Genomic DNA, 20,889 nt, shown 5'->3' with positions numbered 1-20,889 from the left:
TTGCATCGACCAATTTAAGGTAGATGACGACAATAGACTGTCCACCATCAACCTACACCGATAAAAGAAGTATTTCTTTTCTCGGGGAATTGGGGATTAGGTTTTCAGAGATAAAATTTAGGGTTTCAATCAAAGCCACGGCCTCCGCCTTGTTCGTTTTTAACTAACCTCGATATTCTTGCAAACCCATCGCGAATTTTACCAAAGGAATCTCGCGTACGCAAGCAATACCGCCCGAGGTCTTTTCTTGATGCCGAGGGACCAAAAGAAGAAGGCCTTGTCCGGTAGCCGAAGACAGCCTTCCATCTGCCTTCGTGGAGGGATTGTGGCCAATGCTGGAAGAAAAAGCCGGCTGATGGATGAGATCGGATCTCGGGAAAGAGGCTTCTTTTCTTCACCAGCACATGTGCGTGGGTTGTTAATGTCCTCTTCCTCTCTTCGAACCCGCAATGCCTTCCCCCGGTGGGTGTCCAGTGATGATGTTGGTTGCTGTCAGCCGGATTAGGGAGATCGATCCGAAGATCTCGATGTTTCTTTCTTTGGTTTTAGGGGCCGAAATCATAGCTATGTCATTGCCAATGCCGGAGCTGAGAGGAAGGTCTTCTACCTCTTCCGAATCGCAGCTTGCCATGGTGGGCGTTATTTGTTGGTCTTGCGATCTGCAATGTTTGGAATTATAGATCCGGTGAAACCGAGCCTCCGTCGTCCGTTGCAGGGGTGTCTTCGCCGGCGCTTTGATTTCGCAGGTCATGGGAGCACGATTGGTGAGATCTGGTCGGGATTTCGAGCCTTCTTCCACAGCACAGTACATGGTTCCTCGTTTCTTCATCTCTTCTTCCAGGTCGCAAATGTGAACTGAGCAGCGATTATGACTTTGAGATTCTGATGTATTCGGGAAATCGATCCGGTAGATCTCGAGGGTTCTTTCCTCTCGTTTCGCAGGCAAAAGATCTTCGTTCTCTATGATCCGAGGCACGAGGGTTGCCATGGTGAGCGGCTTGGCTGGTCGCTTGTGCTGCACATTGCAGGTATAGATGTCCTGGCTGATCCGAGGTCTCGATTCAGCCGCAGATGTTGGAAGATGGTTTGTTGATCTTCCGATCTCGCAGGAAGAGGGTGCAGCAGCGTATGATCTGTCGGGTCGGGTGAAGGCAACCATTTGCATGCTCTACAAAGGTGAAGCGTTGATTCCTCTCGGGATGTGATGGACTTCTTTGACTCACGACCTGGAGAGATAGGTGTGTTCTTCGTGGATAAATAGTTTCCAACGGCATGTTGTTATCACAACTAATTTCAAATGAGGCATCTATATTAACAATGAGAGTTCCAAAAGCCGGAGGATGCCATTTTTCAACTTCTCTTCTGGCCGTGATTCTTTTTGGGGCTTTTCTATTCCAAGCCGAGAAAGAGTCCTATGAAGCCATGGCTTTGAGTGTGGTCCTGTGGGTTTAAGGGCTGATGACCTAAGATGAATTGATTCCGATCCTTCCAAATGCACCAAAAGAACCGTGGCAACTAGTTCAAACTTCCGTGAGTCTCCTTGCGTCACAAAAATATTTAGATAACTACCATCAAACCTTGTTAAGCCAACGCGATTTGTACATGTTTTCAGGTTTGGGGTCTTCCAAATGTGGGCTGTCCAGTAAGCGAGCAATAAAGTATGCTCAATCGTCTCAGTTCCAACTGCATAATGGGCATATCGATTCAGTGCTATCTTTCTCCTCTATAAAGATTATCCAGGTAGGGTAGCGCATTTTGGCATGCACTCCATAGGAAGAATTTTATTTTGGGTTGTAGCACGAGTTCCGAGATAAGCTTCCAAATGAGTGGGTCGAACCGGTGTGATGTTGTTGGCGTAGATTGTCTATGCATATGTGTTTCTGTTTGAAAAGTAACCACTCTTACCGTATATTTTCCCGATTTGTTATCTGTCCAAACCAACATATCTTCACTAGTTGGGAGTCTGAAAGGTGTTTCCATAATTTCTGATATTAAGGATTCATCAAATAGGGATAGCAATATGTCTTCCTTCCAAATACCAGCTTCAAAGTCAATCAAATCAGCAACTTTGTTTGTTCATTGACGCTGGCCTTCCTCCAATCCGTCCCGATTTGAGCCACTTATCCTCTCTAATGGAAATTTTTTGTCCATTACCCACCTTGCCCATATCATCCGAGGAGCAATCGCATTTCGCGCCCAATAAACTTTGCTATCCCCACGATGGGCGAGAGCCTTTCCCCGCTTGCCGGAGATTCTGATTTAGGAAGTAAAGTCCTTTCATGAATTTGTTTAAGAGTGTGCTCGAACATTGAGAAATCCTCCAGGCTTGTTTACCTAACATAGCCGTATTAAAATCTTGTAGATCCTTGAAGCCAAGCCCGCCTTCATTCTTACAGTTTTAACGTATCCCATTTACGCCGTGTATAGCAGAATTCTTGTTAGAACTTCGCCACCAGAAGGTAGCGATTTTCCTCTCAATTGCTTTAATAATAGAGATTGGGATTCTAAAGATTGACATAGCATATTGAGGTATTGATTGAACTATCGCTTTTGAGAAGAATCTCTTTTCCAGCGTGACAGCAAATTATCCTTCCAACTTTCCAACTTTGAGTTGACCCGGCCCAATATCCAAGCGAACATATCTTTTTTGAGGACCCCCGGTGAAGGGATACCTAAATATTTCCCAGTTTTCGCAATTTCCCAGGAATTCGCAGCACCGATACCATATCTTTTCTAAGACTATTTGGACACCCTTTGCTGAAAAATAGTCCGGGATTTGTGGAGATTTACTTAGCTTGACCAAATGCGTAGCAGTATTGATTAAGAATAGTTGACAAGTTTTGACATTCCTGTACTGAGCAATCTAGGAAGAAAATAGAATCATCAGCAAATAGTAAGTGGGAAAGGGTTGGGCAAGTACGGTTCAGCTTGATGCCATGAATTGTATCCTCTCGCTATTGCTTTCTTCATCATGTAAGATAGAACGTTAGCTACGATAATGGGCAAATAAGGCGATAATGGATCCCCCCGCGAATACCCCAGATGGCTTGAAATAAGGTAGAGATTCACCGTTGAGATTGATGCTATGTAATACTTTGGTAATCAATTGCATAATCCACTTCACCCAAACGGCATTAAACCCCATTTTATGTAAACATTCTGTAAGAAATCCCATTCCGATTCTGTCATAGGCTTTTGCATGTCAAGTTTAAGAATAGCCTGAAACTTCTTCCTCCTGTCTCGAGTCCGTAACCGGTGGATAACCTCTTGAACAATTAGAATGTTGTCTTGTATTTGCCGATTCAGACAAAAGCACTCTGCTCTTGACAATAATGGCTGGTAAGAAAGGCTTAGTCTATTTGCAAGGATTTCAGAAATGATTTTGTAACTAAAGTTACACAAACTTATAGGCCGAAATTGCTCTAACCTTTCTCGGATTTGTAATTTTAGGAATAAGAGTGATTCGGGTTCTATTCATGGCTGGGTTGATGGTTCCAGAGTCAAAGAAACGCCCGTACTTCACCGAATATATATCCCCACCTATGTCTTGCCGTTGATGATGGAAAAATAGGCCATTCGTAATTATCCGGTCCAGAGCTGGTAGCCCCCATTTGGTGAGTAGCTGTATAAACTTCTTCCATAGTCACCGCATACATTAGTTGTGTGTTCATTGCTGCATTAACGTCTGAGGGATCTCGATCAAGAATAGGCTGAAAATTTCGCGGTCCTACCCGAAGTGTATAAGTTGTTGAAGTAATCCCACCGTCATATGTTGAAGATTCTCATGATTTCTCACACCAATCACCTTCGGCATTCATTAGCACGCAGATACGGTTCTTGTTTCTCCGTTGAATAGTGGCTGCATGAAAAAATTTTGTATTTCTATCCCCCCATTTCAGCCATTTGACTCGAGATCTGATCGCCCAAAACATTTCTTCCCGACGCCACAGGGAGTCGATTTCTTTATGAATATTCTGAATTCTGCTCTGATTAGACTTCAATATAGGGTTGTTCATGTGAGCGACAAGCTCATTTTTCAGTCCCTCAATTTGTTTCGAAGCATTGGGAACCGATTTTTGCTCCAGGCCGTCAATTGCATGACAACAATAGATAGCTTATCCACCATGTTCTTCGTGTGGTATCTCATGCCCTCTGACAATTATCTTGCATTATCATCCTCCGACCAAAATGGTTCATATCTAAACCGTCGCCTTTACGTGATAGAACAGTAATGTTGACAAGAGAAGAGGACCGTGATCCGAACTACCTGGCTGGTAACCAGAATCCGCATTCGGAGTGCTATCCTCCATTCCATCGTGCATAATGCTCTGTCAGCCTTTCTTTGACATTTCATCACCCTCTCTTCTATTTGTCCGAGTAAATGCGCACCCTTTGGCTTCCCGGATCCATTAGGGAACTAGCATATAAAAAATCTCCGAATGCGATAAGGCGACAAGAAACCAGCCATCCTCTTGCCTACCTTTTCCCAATGATATAATATTTCATTAAAATCTCCGATGCATATCCAAGGGCCGTGATTGGAGATATTAATTCTTTGTATTTCATCCCGTAGTATAAGACGTTCATGAAATGCATTAGGAGCATGTAGGAAAGTGATTTGCATATTCCTTCTATTTTCATGCAAAAAGCAATGTACATTAATATAGGAAGTAGAATGAGAATTGATTGAAAGAGAAACCGATCATCCCAAAATAGAGTCAAACCTCCCGATAAACCTTCCGGATTCACAACGAAAACCGTGAGGATACTTAAGCCTTCTTCTCAACCGGCTAACTTTCTGCTCTTGGTTCTTTGTTTCCAGTTAAGAAATATAATATTAGGTCTTTCCCCGAGCCGCAAGGACCCTAAGTGCTTGAATTGTGGGGAGACCCTAATCCCCTACAATTCCAACTCGGAGTTTCATTGATGCACCGATGGCTTGTGGGGCCAGCCACCCAAAGCCCATTGAGTAGATTTCTCTTCCTCGGTAATCGGGATTTCTATGAGTTGTAAATTTTCAGCATCAATTGCCGTTGTGGATTGAGCTCCATACGGGCAGAATCTTTTTCCTTTCTTGGATGTATGAATTTTGGTAGCCTTAGCTGCCTTTAGCCGAACATTTTACCGATGTGCTCCATAGGCCTGCTTCTCTTTTCCAGCTGCTTTGAGGTTTTCCTTATGGACAGTTAGCATAGATTCAGCATCCAAGCAGCTGCTGTCACGCTTTGGAGACTCCGCCCCATAATAGTCAAAGCTGGAGAAGATACGAGTTGGCGAGGATGTTGTTCTTCCTCATAAAGGCTGTGATTGGGGATGCGGAATGGCCATTTCTGTGTTTGATGGTTGCTGAGTTTCTTGGTTTTCCGCTTGAAGTGAAGTTGCTGGTACCATTTCCTCTTCTTCAATGAGTTGGGATTGTTTGCCATAGAAGATTTTGCCATACGGGCTTAGAGTTCGTGCTTCAGCTCGCAGCCAATTCCCAAATTACCCGTAGGTCTTCATCCAATCTCGGTAGATTCATAATGAATTTCACTTGCAAATGCTGGCATAGTGGCCAATTCTACCACAAGAATAGCAATAATGTGGTAGCCTCTCATGCTTGAACTCGATCCATATTTTTGCATCCTAAGTTAACAACTACTCTGTTTTGAGGGGGTGTAGCTGGGTTGAGCTTAATCCTTGCCTTTCCGAGTCTTATAAATGCCGTTTCCTTTGCTTCCAGCTTAACTCCAGAACTTCTCCGATCTTTGATGCAATTTCTCTAACTACCTCCATCGTAACTCGCCAAAGGAAGGCCAAACAGATGCACCCAAAATGGGCAGTGGAGAAAATCATACAAATATCGGGGATATCCGGGTCCTGCTTGTTGCAGACAAGGAGGTTACTTTGAAAAGGACCAAGGCACGGCATCAAGGATCCTCGCTGTTTCTCAACTTCAGAGTTAAATGTGAACGAAAGAACTCTGGTTCTAATATGGTGCAGGATACATTTTCTGTCTTTAAGCCCATTTCATGGTCTTAAGGAACGATGGGAAGTTAACATTAGGACGGGAATAAAAGTTTGCCTAATAAGGTACGTCTGCATTCATAAGTTTTTCAGTCGAGATTCCTTGAGTAACGTTTATTACATCATCCTCAGACCATAAGTTGCCAAGACTCTTACATAGCGCCTCAAACGACTCGACTCTGTACTAGAGTCTACCATTCCTTCAAACTGTAATAACAAGGAAAGATGCAAACTGAAAACCTGTTCTGGTTGAGGTGCGCTCGGACTTTTACCAGCACATAGGCGTGAACAGAGTAGCAGAGGTGAGAAAGCTCGCAGCAAGGGTTGAGAGCCACCAATCACAATGGCCGCGAGGAAAAGAAAGGAGCAGAAGGAAAAACCCCGCAAGGAAACTAAGAAATCGAGGGGCCCAGACGAGAAGCGTATGTGGACCCAAAATTAGGGTTATCGGATAAAGCTCAGAGATTAGTGGATGGACAGGCTCAGTCCGTTGATGGCGATCTTGTGAACGGAAGAGATGGAAGATCAACTCCAAGAAATTAGGTGGATCAAACAGGAGAGACACCGACTGGCCTCCAATCAGAGAACACTTAGCTACGAAACTGTAGAGGAAAATCCAAAGAGGATTGGAGCTGAGATGACCGCTGAACTGCAATCGGTATCCGAATCCGCTAAGGGAGGCTTAATCAGGTGGAAATAGTCCAGAATCAGCCATGGGAAAAGATTTTTAGGTTCAAGCGAGTTAGAGAGATTGGAAAGAGGGTAATCATCACGTACTGGATAGAGAAAACTCAACATACGTTGAGAGCCGTAACGTGTACTTGAAGGATGCTGCTTTTGGCTGACGCATGTCGCACGCTTTCCAGTTGCAGCAACGAAGCCTGGATACCTGTTTGCACGGGCCTTGCTTGGAAATTCAGAGGAATTAGGTTGATGACAAATCAGGATGGAAAATAATTAAAAAGTTTGAGATTTGGGCGAAAAAGCAGGAGGAAGAATATAAAAATTGATTTTCTCATCTCTCTTTCCTTCCCCCTCCCACTCTTCCGAATCGAGCTTAAGAAAGATAAGACATTTATTAAATCATATGAATTTCATGAGATACATCTATATCCAGAATTTAGATGTGTCGATTTCATGTACACTCAGATCACCGGAAAATCTTTTCAAGAGGGGATAGCAATGTTTCACGTTCTAAAATGCTTGATTTTCAGTTTTCATCCTTCCGTTAAAGTAACAATTTTAAATATTGCATGGAATCTAGACACATAATTGGACCGAAATTATACTACTCAAATATAATATTATCTCACACAACAATTATACCCCAGACGTGAGCAGCAAAAGAACACATCTTACTATTACGGATGACGTAGTCTGTTCCCTCTCTTACAAGCATTTGCTAATAAGGTGATGTATATTTAATGAACATAATATCTAAATTGTTCAGGATGACGACGGCGACGTTTATGATACAGAGCACGATAAGAAATACAAAAGTCTAATAACATCATAGTTGTCGATGATGACGACTACTTTTTCACAAGGGAAATGCAAGATGCAAAAATAAAAAAAAAAATAAAAACCATGAATTTAGCCAAGCAAAGGCACCAACTTACTCTCATGGACAAAAAATACCCAGTTGCTAACTTTTCTGTCCCAGTAGTGTATATGGCAACTCACATGACTAAGCGGTGGTGACATGTACAATGACATACCAATCCGAGTGAAAATTAAGATGTTGACGTGTGCAGAAACAACGCTGTTTTTGCAGCTACAAAGCTGAATAGCAGCTTAGATCCTTGATAAAAATGACATCATTTTGTATGCATCATTGCTCTAATTTTCGCTCCCTTTGCCTGTCACTCGTACTCGTCATCACTATTTGCCATGCGAGCTATCTAATTGGCTTTAATTGGAAGAAATACTAATGGGTTTGGGTGTTTTTTGTGCTCAAGGTATAAAATCATGCATATTTTGGCATTTGGGCTATAAAAAGAAGATAATTCTGGTCCTCCCTCTTTGGGCAAGTAATTGTGGTCCGAGAACCGCGTTTTTTACGACAAAAGAAAAATGAGGAAAGTTTTCCCCAGCAGTAAAGTAAAAGCTGGCATTTAGTAGATATATTACTAAATCAAGAGAAAAAGTGCACTTTCCCAATGTCAAACGGGTCCATAGCTCAGTGGTAGAGCATTTGACTGCAGATCAAGAGGTCACCGGTTCGAACCCGGTTGGGCCCTTTTTGGTAAACTGTGTTTTACATTTTTCAGTTTGAATTAGTTAAAATAACATTAAATGCACGTTGTCAGAATTCCCCCAAAATTTTTTTACATTTTAATGGTCTTGACAGTAACATTAAATGCATATTAATAGAATTCCCCAAAACTTTTAAACATTAAATAAATATTTTTTATTCAATCGAGATTTTATTAGATACACATTTCTCATTCTCAATTTATGTGTTTGAAGATGATGCATCATTTTAGAATTTCATTATATCTTTCTATACTTTTCAAGTCTTGCCATTCTGCTACTAAGATGTTCGCTTTATACTTCAATTTAAATGCATTGATAATGCTGGGAAAAAATGTTCAACTACACAATGGATAAATAAATAATGAACCTAACATGACTTATTCAACATTGATCTTGGAGGAATGCGCTCTTCCTCTCGGCTTGTGCCATAATTTCCGGCCTTGCACTCACGAAGTTCTTAATCAAGTTAAAAATGTTTAGACTTAATCGATGACGAGAACCATAATCGACAAAACTTTACATAGTCAAGTTTTTGCGTGTGCTCTTAGATTATCAAATATACTAGATAATTGCCTACGCTTTGTGTGGAAAATATTAAAATAACCGATAATTTTACTATAAATTTTTGGCAAGATTGTTTTGAAAATCATGTTTCCTGAGTAAATGCCAAAAATTATGCAAAAGTGAGTTTCTCCTTGTCCTTGTTTTATATGCCAACGTCAACATGATAGCATTGCCATAGGTGACAATAACTATTGCTTCTATCGTTTTTCCTTCTTTGGAAAGATTTCTTAAAATAAGTAAATGAATCTTACTACACGTGTTTGCCAAATCGGAACCCTTGTAGGTGTGATTCTGAAATAAGTCTATAGGGTTTTAAAATCAAATACCATTGATTTATGCTTTCTTTGAGCTTTCTACATTTTAAGAGGAATTACAAGATGGGGTAAGAAAATTTATATTCACATTCAACACTTTCAAACTGACATCAAATTTTTTTCAATTTTTCACCTTTATGTGTGATTATAATATTTAAATGGGTCCATAGCTCAGTGGTAGAGCATTTGACTGCAGATCAAGAGGTCACCGGTTCGATCCCGTTGGGCCCTTGATTTGTCTTTTTATTCCCCTCTCTCTTTAGGCCTAGCTCTTTTTGGTAAACCGTGTTTTATATTTTCGGTTTGAATTAGTTAAAATACCAAATGGTCTTCACATAACATCAAATGCATGTTGTTAGAATTCCCCTAAAAAAATTTAAAAAATTAAATAAATGTTTTTATTCAATCGAGATTTTATTAGATACACATTTCTCATTCTCAATTTATGTGTTGAAGATGAGATGCATCATTTCAGAATTTCATTATATCTTTCTATACTTTTTCAAGTCTTGCCATTCTGCTATTAAGATGCTTGCTTTATACCGATTTTAATGCATTGATAATGCTGGGAAAAATGTTCAACTACACAACGGATAAATAAATAATGTGAACTTAACATGACTTATTCAACGTTGATCCCGAGAAAAAGCTCTTCCTCTTGGCTTGCGCAATAATTTCCCGGCCTTACACTCACAAGTTCTTAATCAATAAGTTGTAAACGTTTAGACTTAATCGATGCACGAGAACCATAGAATAGAATAAAACTTTATATAGTCAGGTTTTTGTGTGTGCTCTTAGATTATCAAATACACTGGATAATTGCCTACGCTTTGTGTGGAAAATATTAAAATAACTGACAATTCTTTTACTATAAAATTTTGGCAAGATTGCTTGAAAATCATGTTTCCTTGAGTAAATGCCAAAAATTATGCAAAAGTGAGCTCCATCTTGTCCTTGTTTTATATGCCAACGTCAACGCGGTAGCATTGCCATAGGTGACAATAACTATTGCTTCCTATCGTTTTCCATCTTTGGAAAGATTTCTTAAAATAAGTAATGAATCTTAGTACACACATGCTTGCCAAATCGGAACCCGTGGTGATTCAAAAATCTTGCAATAAGGAAAAAAAACATATAGCTGTATGATTTAAAAAAGGGAATATGATCAGTCAACTCGAGAAGATGGAAAGAAAATAAAAAAGTCAAAGGAATTAAACATTATTATTACTATTAGAGGAGCGCTATTTCCACCCCCATTATGGCTAAAACACTCATTTTGGTCAATTAATTGACCAAAATATCCTTCTCTCTCTTCAATTTATTGTTTCTTTTTGTTTTATTTTATCAAAACTATCTTTGTTTCTATAATTTCTTATTTTATTAGTTTCACAATATAAATGTCAAATTACACACACAACAAGATATTATCTTATTCTACATCCTCTTATCGTTTTGCTTAGAGAAGGTCGTTAATATTAATTTATAGTCTCATACTTTTAATCCCAAAGTTACATAGAAGGTTAGAAATTTCTAGCTGTGACGGGCTTATAAACACACAATTAATAATCCATTTTTTTTATCAAATAGTTGTGAGAAGCTTTATTTCAAATTTGAAAAATTAAAATTCAATCTATTTATCTAGACGATTTTGACCTCATGGGTGTGATTCGAAATAAGTCTATAGGGTTTAAAATCAAATACCATTGATTTATGCTTTCTTTTGAGCTTTCTAGCATTTTTTAAGAGGAATTACAAGATGGGGTAAGAAAATTTATATTCACATTCAACACTTTCAACCGACATCAAATTTTTTCAATTTTTCAACCTTTATGTGATTATAATATTTAAATGGGTCCATAGCTCGGTGGTAGAGCATTTGACTTGCAGATCAAGAGGTCACCGGTTTGATCTTGGTTGGGCCCTTTGATTTGTCTTTTTATTCCCCTCTCTCTTTTAGGCCTAGCTCTTTTGGTAAACCGTGTTTTATATTTTTCAGTTTGAATTAGTTAAAATACCAAATGGTCTTCACATAACATTAAATGCATGTTGTAAGAATTCCCCTAAAAAATTTAAAAAATTAAATAAATGCTTTTTATTCAATCGAGATTTTATTAGATACACATTTCTCATTCTCAATTTATGTGTTGAAGATGAGATGCATCATTTCAGAATTTCATTATATCTTTCTATACTTTTCAAGTTTTGCCATTCAAGAGGCAGGGCACAAGTCTGCGAGTGAGTGTAGAGTAGGATTAGAGTAGGACTGACCAAAAAAAAAAAAAAGTCTTGCCATTCTGCTATTAAGATGCTTGCTTTATACTTCGATTTTAATGCATTGATAATGCTGGGAAAAATGTTCAACTACACAACGGATAAATAAATAATGAACCTAACATGACTTATTCAACGTTAATCCCGAAAAAAGCTCTTCCTCTTGGCTTGCGCAATAATTTCCGGCCTTACACTCACAAGTTCTTAATCAATAAGTTGTAAACGTTTAGACTTAATCGATGCACGAGAACCATAGAATAGAATAAAACTTTATATAGTCAGGTTTTTGTGTGTGCTCTTAGATTATCAAATATACTAGATAATTGCCTACGCTTTGTGTGGAAAATATTAAAATAACCGACAATTCTTTTACTATAAAATTTTGGCAAGATTGCTTGAAAATCATGTTTCCTTGAGTAAATGCCAAAAATTATGCAAAAGTGAGCTCCATCTTGTCCTTGTTTTATATGCCAACGTCAACGCGGTAGCATTGCCATAGGTGACAATAACTATTGCTTCCCTATCGTTTTCCCATCTTTGGAAAGATTTCTTAAAATAAGTAAATGAATCTTAGTACACATGCTTGCCAAATCGGAACCCGTGGTGATTCAAAAATCTTGCAAATAAGGAAAAAAAAAACATATAGCTGTATGATTTAAAAAAAGGGAATATGATCAGTCAACTCGAGAAGATGGAAAGAAAAATAAAAAAGTCAAAGGAATTAAACATTATTATTACTATTAGAGGAGCGCTATTTCCACCCCCATTATGGCTAAAACACTCATTTTGGTCAATTAATTGACCAAAATATCCTTCTCTCTTCAATTTATTGTCTCTTTTTTGTTTTATTTTATCAAAACTATCTTTGTTTCTATAATTTCTTATTTTATTAGTTTCACAATATAAATGTCAAATTACACACAACAAGATATTATCTTATTCTACATCCTCTTATCGTTTTGCTTAGAAAGGTCGTTAATATTAATTTATAGTCTCATACTTTTAATCCCAAAAGTTACATAGAAGGTTAGAAATTTCTAGCTGTGACGGGCTTATAAACACACAATTAATAATCCATTTTTTTTTTATCAAATAGTTGCGGGAAGCTTTATTTCAAATTTGAAAATTAAAATTCAATCTAATTATCTAGCCGATTTTGACCTTGTAGGTGTGTTTTGAAATAAGTCTGTAGGGTTTTAAAGTCAAATACCATTGATTTATGCTTTCTTTTGAGCTTTCTACATTTTAAGAGGATTTACAAGATGGGGTAAGAAAATTTATATTCACATTCAACACTTTCAAACTGACATCAATTTTTTTTCAATGTTTTCCTTTATGTGATTATAATATTTAAATGGGTCCATAGCTCAGTGGTAGAGCATTTGACTGCAGATCAAGAGGTCACCGGTTCGATCCCGGTTGGGCCCTTTTGATTTTCTTTTTATTCCCCTCTCTCTTTTAGGCCTAGCCCTTTTGGTAAACTGTGTTTTACATTTTTCAGTTTGAATTAGTTAAAAGACCAGATAGTCTTGACATAACATTAAATGCATATTGTTAGAATTCCCCCCAAAAATTTAAAAATTAAATAAATGCTTTTTATTCAATCGAGATTTTATTAGATACACATTTCTCATTCTCAATTTATGTGTTGAAGATGAGATACTTCATTTCAAAATTTAAGTATATCTTTCTATACTTTTCAAGTCTTACCATTCTACTACTAAGATGCTCAATTTTAATGCATTGATAATGCTGGGAAAAATGTTCAACTATACAACGGATAAATAAATAATGAACCTAACATGACTTATTTGACATTGATCCTGAGAAATGTGCACTTCCTCTTGGCTTGTGCAATAATTTCCAGCCTTGCACTCACAAGTTCTTAATCAATCAATTATAAAGGTTTAGACTTAATCAATGCACGAGAACCATAGAATATAATAAAACTTTATATAGTCAGGTTTTTGAGTGTGCTCTTAGATTATCAAATATACTAGATAATTGCCTATGTTTTGTGTGGAAAATATTAAAATAACCGACAATTCTTTTACTATAAATTTTTGGTAAGATTGTTTGAAAATCATGTTTCCTTGAGTAAATGCCAAAAATTATGCAAAAGTGAGCTTCTCCTTGTCCTTGTTTTATATGCCAACGTGAACGTGGTAGCATTGCTATATGTGACAATAACTATTGCTTCCCTATCGTTTTCCTTCTTTGGAAAGATTTCTTAAAATAAGTAAATGAATCTTAGTACACATGCTTGCCTAATCGGAACCCATGGTGATTCAAAAAATCTTGCAAATAAGAAAAAAAAAACATATAGCTGTATGATTTGAAAATAGGGAATATCAACAGTCAACTTGAGACGATGGAAAGAAAATTAAAAAAGGTCAAGGAATTAAACATTATTATTACTATTAGAGGAGCGCTATTTCCACCCCCATTATGGCTAAAACACTCATTTTGGTCAATTAATTGACCAAAATATCCTTCTCTCTCTTCAATTTATTGTTTATTTTATTTTATTTTATCAAAACTATCTTTGTTTCTATAATTTCTTATTTTATTAGTTTCACAATATAAATGTCAAATTACACCTAACAAGATATTACCTTATTCTACATCCTATTATCGTTTTGCTTAGAGAAGGTCATTAATTTTAATTTATAGTCTCATACTTTTAATCGCAAAGTTACATAGAAGGTTAGAAATTTCTAGCTATGATGGGCTTATAAACACACAATTAATAATCCATTTTTTTTATCAAATAGTTGCGGGAAGCTTTATTTCAAATTTGAAAATTAAAATTCAATCTAATTATCTAGCTGATTTGGACCTTGTAGGTGTGTTTCTAAAATAAGTCTTTAGGGTTTTACAATTAAATACCATTGATTTATGCTTTCTTTTGAGCTTTCTACATTTTAAGAGGAATTACAAGATGGGGTAGAAAATTTATATTCACATTCAACACTTTCAAACTGACATCAAATTTTTCAATTTTTTCCCTTTATGTGATTATATTGTTTAAATGGGTCCATAGCTCGAGTGGTAGAGCATTTGACTGCAGATCAAGAGGTCACCGGTTCGATCCCGGTTGTGCCCTTTGATTTTTCTTTTATTCCCCTCTCTCTTTTAGGCCTAGCCCTTTTGGTAAACCGTGTTTTATATTTTTGGTTTGAATTAGTTAAAATACTAGATGGTCTTGACATAACATTAAATGCATGTTCTTAGAATTCCCCCTAAAAAATATAAAATTAAATAAATGCTCTTTATTCAATTGAGATTTTATTATATACACATTTCTCATTCTCAATTTATGTGTTGAAGATGAGATGCATCATTTCAGAATTTCATGATATCTTTCTATACTTTTCAAGTCTTGCCATTCTGCTACTAAGGTGCTCACTTTTCACTTCGATTTTAATGCATTGATAATGCTGGGAAAATTGTTCAACTACACAATGGATAAATAAATAATGAACCTCGACATGACTTATTCAACATTGATCCTAAGGAAATGTGTCTTCCTCTTGGCTTGCGCAATAATTTCTGGCTTTAGACTCACAAGTTCTTAATCAATAAGTTGTAAACGTTTAGACTTAATCGATGCACGAGAACCATAGAATATAATAAAACTTTATATAGTCAGGTTTTTGTGTGTAATCTTAGATTATCAAATATACTAGATAATTGCCTACGCTTTTGTGTGGAAAATATTAAAATAACCAACAATTCTTTTACTATAAATTTAATCACAAGATATTATCTTATTCTACATCCTATTATTGTTTTGCTTAGAGAAGGTCGTTAATTTAAATTTATAGTCTCATACTTTTAATCGCAAAAGTTACATAGAAGGTTATAAATTTCTTAGCTATGACGGGCTTATAAACACACAATTAATAATCCATTTTTTTTAACAAATAGTTGCGGGAAGCTTTATTTCAAATTTGAAAAATTAAAAATTCAATCTAATTATCTAGCCAATTTTGACCTTGTAGGTGTGTTTCTGGAATAAGTCTGTAGGGTTTTAAAGTCAAACACCATTGACTTATGCTTTCTTTGAGCTTTCTACATTTTAGGAGGAAATACAAGATGGCATAGAAAATTTATTTTCACATTCAATACTTTCAAACTCACGTCAAATTTTTTCCAGGGAAAGTTTTAAGCATATTTTAAAGCTTTGATTCACTTGATATGAGATTGAATCTAATATTGATTTTAATTGCTTTCTTCAAAATATGAGTAGAACAGTAAGAAGTTTCAATTTTTCCCCTTTATGTGATTATCTTTTGTTTTTTTTTGGTAAAGTTTATGTGATTATCTTTTGTTAATATTTAAATATGATTTGAATATAAATATGTTTGACATTTTGATCATGTTTCTAACAAATTCACATTCTCCATATTTTGATCAATTATTCTTTTCCATTTTTTTTTTTATTAAGATTGGCAAAATATTAAATTTAATTAAATTTTTACTCTGAAACATATTTTTGCTCACACTATTCCAAAAAAAAAAAAAAAGACAACTAATTGTGTGTTTCACAAGCTATTATTAATAGAAATTTCCTTTGATTGAAATTTTAAGTCTATAAATTAAAATTGGCAACATTCTCTGGAAATGGATAAAAAGTTGCATTGTAAACTTTCCCTAGAAATTTTAAGCAAAATGAGCCATTTTGAGTAATTTAAAAGTGAGACTAAGCTGTTGTGGAAAAGAGGCGCTTAACAGGAAGTCCTTTGTATGTGGAGAATACAAGAAATCCAATTCTTACAATAAGGAGGATGCAAGTCTGCTCATGTAGAATCTATGCGCCATTCTTAAATTTTTGTAATTATATTGATTCAATCATAAACCTTAAGAATACATTGTTGTTATACATTCATTTATACACATCTGTGTGAAGCTAGTAGTAGTTGAGGACACCTTCTTTATACAAAAGTGGAGGAATGATAAGTGTTGGATTGGTGATAACCACACAAGATTTTCTTGCGGTGTGAGTAAAGCAAAATATACAAAGAGTACATTGAGTTATTATATCGAGAAAAAAGATAGAAATGTTCATGCAACTTTGATCATCTTTAGGGGGTAGAATTATATCGGTCCATACCATAAATACAAATTTTCTATGTTGATACATTTCAATAAGTGTGGTAAGTATACAAAAACTATTGATAAAAAATGATAGGTGAATTTTTTTCCAAGTAACTTGTTGGTGATTTATCAGATTACCAATTTTCTTTTCGTAGTTTATGTATTACTGATTTTTATACTAACCTACCTACTTTTATTTGTAAAGTTACTAACACTTTGAATTTACTAATTCTTGCATGAAATTAACCCAAATTAGACAAAAATCACCAAGCTTATTCAAATTAATTTACCACTAGTTCTAGGTTACCAATTCCTACCGAGTCACTTACTAATATTTAATGTTTTTTTCTATGATCAACTTTTCTATTGAGTTACCAACTTTATTTGCCTTAGTTAGCAATCCCTTACCTTTATTGCTCTTTTTAGAGATTACCAACCTAAATTAGCATGATTATTATTTTTGTCTTACGCTAAATTCTCACGAGTGTTGAGTTACCAACTCTTTTTTTAATTACTTGTTAATATTTTTTTTTTTCCTATTTGCCAAAATTTCTTATAATTTACAATTTTTATTTGCATTCTTAGCAATGTTTTTAATTTACCATCTCTTTTTATAAATTGTGTACCTTTATTGGAGTTACCAAGTAAATTACATACCTTTATCAACTCTTTACTCGATTAAATTATGGGATAATTTGGGATATCAACTTTTTAGTTTGAGGTATTTACCAATTTATTTTCTTTCAATTTTTCAATTCTTTTACCAATTTTTACATATCTTTCTCAACTATGCATTAATTTACCAATTCAAATGTGACTCTACTAACTTTAATTAAATTAATTTGTCAGCAACTTCTTGAGCAAGTTATCAATTAGTTCAGAGTTATCCATTCTCACTCAAGTTAACTATGGCCATTTATTTATTTTATTTTATTAATTATTAGGTTACTTAATCAATGGTTAGCTTCTAATGAAGGTGGGTAACTTCATAAGGTAGTTGGTAAATTTAAGGCAAAAAGTAAGAAAGGTAAAAAGTTGGTAAAGATAAGAATTTTTCAATAAACAGAAATTATAACTTGGAAAAAAAAACATTGATAACTCACTCAAATAAGAGTTATTATAGTAAAACTAGTTGATAACATAAACTTCGAAAAATTAGGGTTGTGAGTAAATTAAATAAATTGGTAACTTACTAGCAGTTGGTAAATTTAAAGGAAAAAAAAATTATCATTGTAAATAACTCAAATGAGAGTAGCTAACTCAAAGCTAGTTGGTAACATAATTGGAGAAAAATTGGCAAGCCACAAAAAAGGATTGGTAATTTCTTATAGTTGATTACTTTCTAAACCCTTTTTTTAAGAAAGAAGAGTAGAGCTTTTGTATAAGATATGAGAGAAGTTGGTAACTAAAGGTTGGGAATTTCATATAATAGTTTTAAATTTAAGGCGGTGGCAAGAAAGGTAAATTAAATTTAATAAAAGACAAGAGAAGCTTTAACTATATGATACGACGAAGTTGGCAATTAAAAAACGAAATAAATGTTGATAACTAATTCAAATAAGAAATACTATCATAGAAATTGTTGATAACATATCTTAGAAAAGTAGGGTTGTTAAGCATGGCAAGAAAAGTGGTAACTCAATGAAAATTTGCAAAGTTGAAAAAATCAATGGTAAGTTAGTTAAACGAGAGTTGCTAATCTATAATTAGTTAGTAATATAATAGGAGAAAAGTTAGGAAGTCACACAAAAAAATTGGTAATTTCATGTAATAGTTACTAAATTTAAGGCGTTACCATGAAAGGGAAATAAAAATTGATAAAGAATAAGAGAATTTCTTTTGTTAGAGAGAAGAAAAGTATGTAATCTGAAAAAATAAAAAATAAACGGTGGTAACTAATGAAAATAATTGTTAGTAACACAAAACTAATTGATAACTTAGTTAGCAATCACTCCATTTGAGAATAGTAATTTTTAAAAAAGAGATGATAAATTCAAAATGTCAGTAAACAATGCAAACCTTATAACTAAATGCAAAAGTTGGTAATTTTTTTATTTTTATTTTATAAAATCAAAACTTCAGTAAGCAACCCTAAATGAGAGTTGATAATACAAAATAATGTGGTAACCTAATTGGAGAGAAGTTGGTCAGCTGGGGTCTAAAAAGTATCGATAATTTTATATGATAGTTGGTAGATTTAATGAGTTGGTAACAAAGTTAAATAAAAAGTTATAGAATTGGTGGGTCTAGGATTGAGTTTTGGTGTTATTAAAATATATATTGAATGAGGAGCTCTTGGTGATGATAGTGGTTTTTTCTACTAGTAGTCATTATAGTGAGAGTGAGAACTATAAGGATAGTGAACCAAAGCAAGATCCCGATACATTATCTTGAGTGATGATGACTACATTCTCGGTGGTGGTAACGAAGATTTCTTTCTTGCCAGGCGAATAAGAAGAGGCTGACTACTATTGCTATTACTAATATAGTTGCTGTTAACATTCTTGAAAATGAGGATGAGGGTGAAAATGATGGAGACGGTTGATCTAGAAGAAGGAGATGAGAATTTGAGCGCTCCCAACTACGATGGAGATGAAGAAGTCTTTCACTAAAGAAGATCAAAACCATTAAATATGACCCCAAATCTGATCATAAAGACATACAATTTAAAGTAGGAATGAGATTTGCCTCACGTGCTCAATTCAAGAAAGCTATGCGACTTTACGCAATCATAAACGGATTTAACATTGGATGGAAGAAGAGTGAAGTGAAAAAAAAAAATGGATGGTAGGTGTGAGAGTAGCTATGAATGGAGAGCTTATGCTAGTTGGATGCAGAGTGAGAAGACTTTCATCATAAAGACGGTTGGAAAAGAACATACTTGTCCTAGGAGCATGAGAAATAAGAATGCATTGTATATATGGCTTGCGAAGTAGTTAATGCCTAATATTAGAGCTAACTTGAAGTATACAACATCACAAATGTAGGCAGATGCAATGGAGATGTGGGCATTGACACTAAATAGAATGATTTGTGATAGAGCGATTACTAAAGCTATTGAAATTATTAGAGGTCCATTTGTTGAGCAATACAAGTTGTTGCATTCTTATAAGGCTAAGTTGATTCGATGTAGTTAGAATAGCACATTTGACTTGGAAGTTGAACGATATAATACGTTCAAAAGATTCTATGTGTGCTTCATAGAATGAAAGAGGCTTTTCTAACAAGCTGTAGACAAGTAATTGGATTGGATGGATGCTTTACAAAGACTTTAATTAGGATGTTGCTTTGTGCTATTGGTAGAGATGGAAACAACCAAATGCTTCCAATTGCATGGGCTGTTGTTGAAGTCGGAGACCAAAGAATTTTGGAGTTGGTTCCTCAAGCTACTAGTAAAAGACTTGAATGTGGGACAAGGTATTGGCTGGACCTTATGAGCGATCAACGAGAAGGTAAGATTGTGCACAAGCTTTGCTAATAAAAGTATTTGTTGTTTGTAGACTAATTATTTGCATGTCAAATAATGTGTTGTAGGGTCTGCTCAATGCAATTTCTAAACTCTCTCCATGGTAGAGCATAGAATTTGTGTTTCATTTATGCCAACTAGGAAAACTATACAAAGGAGAAACATTTAGGAATTGCTTTTGAGAGCTGCATATTCAACATGCAAGGCAGATTTCAATATGGTAGTAAAAGAAATGAAGGAAGAGTCTATTCATGCATACTTCATGAGACAGGTCTAGAACACTTTTGCAAGGCATTCATTAAGTGTGGACAAAATTGCAATGCTAGTGAGAACAATTTGAGCGAGACATTCAACGCATATATATGTAGAGAAAGGGAATTTCCCATTGTTGATATGTTAGAGGGCATATGAAAATTACTTATTGTAAGAATGTATGAGAAAAGCCAATTGATGGTTAGTTTCAGAGATGAGATCTGTCCAAGTATCATATTGAAGATTGAGGAGGAAAAGATGAAGTCTAGGTTTTGCATTCCAATGCCATCTACGGCTTCAGATTTGAAGTTGAAGTTAAATGATGATACTTTTATGGTTGATTTGAATGATAAGACATGTACTTGCAGAGACAGTGGAATATATCGAGGATATTATGCAACCATGCTATCTCATGCATCAACTTCATGAAGTGTAACTAAAATGATTATGTAGCTGATTGTTTTCAAGAAAGCCGCGTATGAGCGCAATCAATTTGCATTACCTACCTTGAATGAAAGAAAATGTGGCCAACGAATAGTGAAGAGCCTTTATTGCCTCCGCCATTCAAAAGCTTCTAGTTTGGCCCAATAAAGATAGGAAGAGACCCAATGGTGAGAAGAAATATGATGAGAAAAGCAAAAGAATGAAGAAGCCAAGGGC

At 35.4% G+C, this 20,889-nt stretch overlaps 4 non-coding genes across 4 annotated transcripts; all 4 read left to right on the top strand.

Moving 5' to 3' along the window:
- Positions 1-8,174: 8,174 nt before the first annotated feature.
- TRNAC-GCA lies at positions 8,175-8,246 on the top strand. The gene has a single exon. It is a non-coding gene; the product is annotated as a tRNA-Cys (tRNA).
- A 1,054-nt stretch (positions 8,247-9,300) lies between these two features.
- TRNAC-GCA lies at positions 9,301-9,371 on the top strand. The gene has a single exon. It is a non-coding gene; the product is annotated as a tRNA-Cys (tRNA).
- A 3,396-nt stretch (positions 9,372-12,767) lies between these two features.
- TRNAC-GCA lies at positions 12,768-12,839 on the top strand. The gene has a single exon. It is a non-coding gene; the product is annotated as a tRNA-Cys (tRNA).
- Positions 12,840-14,444: 1,605 nt separating this feature from the next.
- Positions 14,445-14,517, top strand: TRNAC-GCA. Its single transcript has one exon. It is a non-coding gene; the product is annotated as a tRNA-Cys (tRNA).
- The last annotated feature ends 6,372 nt before the right edge of the window (positions 14,518-20,889 follow it).

Source organism: Eucalyptus grandis, chromosome 11, assembly GCF_016545825.1.
Source record: "Eucalyptus grandis isolate ANBG69807.140 chromosome 11, ASM1654582v1, whole genome shotgun sequence".
In the NCBI taxonomy this organism is placed as follows: Eukaryota; Viridiplantae; Streptophyta; class Magnoliopsida; order Myrtales; family Myrtaceae; genus Eucalyptus; species Eucalyptus grandis.
Note: the sequence above shows the minus strand (reverse complement) of the source record. Positions and strands in the feature narration are given on the sequence as shown.